Here is a 930-nt window from a genome sequence, read left to right as displayed (position 1 = left end):
AATGTTTTGGATGAGTTTGCCGATCTATTGGCCAACTTCTTCGTTTTAGTAGTTCGTGGTGGAGGGGTGGCTCTCTTAGTTAGGTAGGCTAGCAACCTGGGACACTGCGAGTAATTTGCCGTGTGGGCACCTCCGCAATTCGCACATTTTGGGGGTTTGGACATTATTTTAGTGCACTCCTGAGTGGCGTGTAAGGCACCACATTTCATACATTTGTGATCCTTGTTGCAATTAATTGAGGAATGGCCGAAGGCCTGATAGCACTGTGTGAGGTTTTGTAGTTGTTAAATCTGTCCCAGTATATTCTGCAGTAGAAAATATGACCTCTTTTGGAGATCTAGCTGAATGATTTTTGGGGGGGGGGAGATTATTTTATAGATGCACCTATCACCGCTCTCCTTGAGAAGTGAGCAGCTGACTGGCGTGAGCCATTGACTGGCGTCAATAATTAACCCAGTGTCAACTAGGGGGAGACCCTTGAGTACTACTGTGAGGGGTCTCTCAGAGGGGAGGGTGTAAGTGTGGAACTGTATGCCTTGTGCTCAGAAGGCATCCTTGGTTTCCTTGAAGTGGTCTAAATCTACAAATTGTAATCCCGTTTGATCCCCGAGGCATTTGAGTGAAAGTTTGTCTCCAACGTTCTTGAACAAGCTTTGACTCATTGTCAGTTGGTATATTTGCGATGCGGTTATTTTCACGTACAGTGGGGGGAGGGGGTGTCTTATTTGACGCCCCAGAAACATGCGAGATGTCGCCCCGAGGGGACGCGTTCGTTGCTCATCCCGTCGGGGTGGCAGCACTAGTAGGGGTATTGGCAGGCGCTTGCGCCGAGGCGCGTGAGGGAATTATGGTGATGACGATGCCGCGGGTAACTTGGCGATCGACTCAGTCAATAGAGAGAAACGATTACTAGTGGAAAAGTTAATCACG

Source organism: Habropoda laboriosa, unplaced genomic scaffold, assembly GCF_001263275.1.
Source record: "Habropoda laboriosa isolate 0110345459 unplaced genomic scaffold, ASM126327v1 scaffold625, whole genome shotgun sequence".
Classification (NCBI taxonomy): Eukaryota; Metazoa; Arthropoda; class Insecta; order Hymenoptera; family Apidae; genus Habropoda; species Habropoda laboriosa.
The sequence above is the reverse complement of the archived record's forward strand: the minus strand, read 5'-3'. Positions refer to the sequence as shown.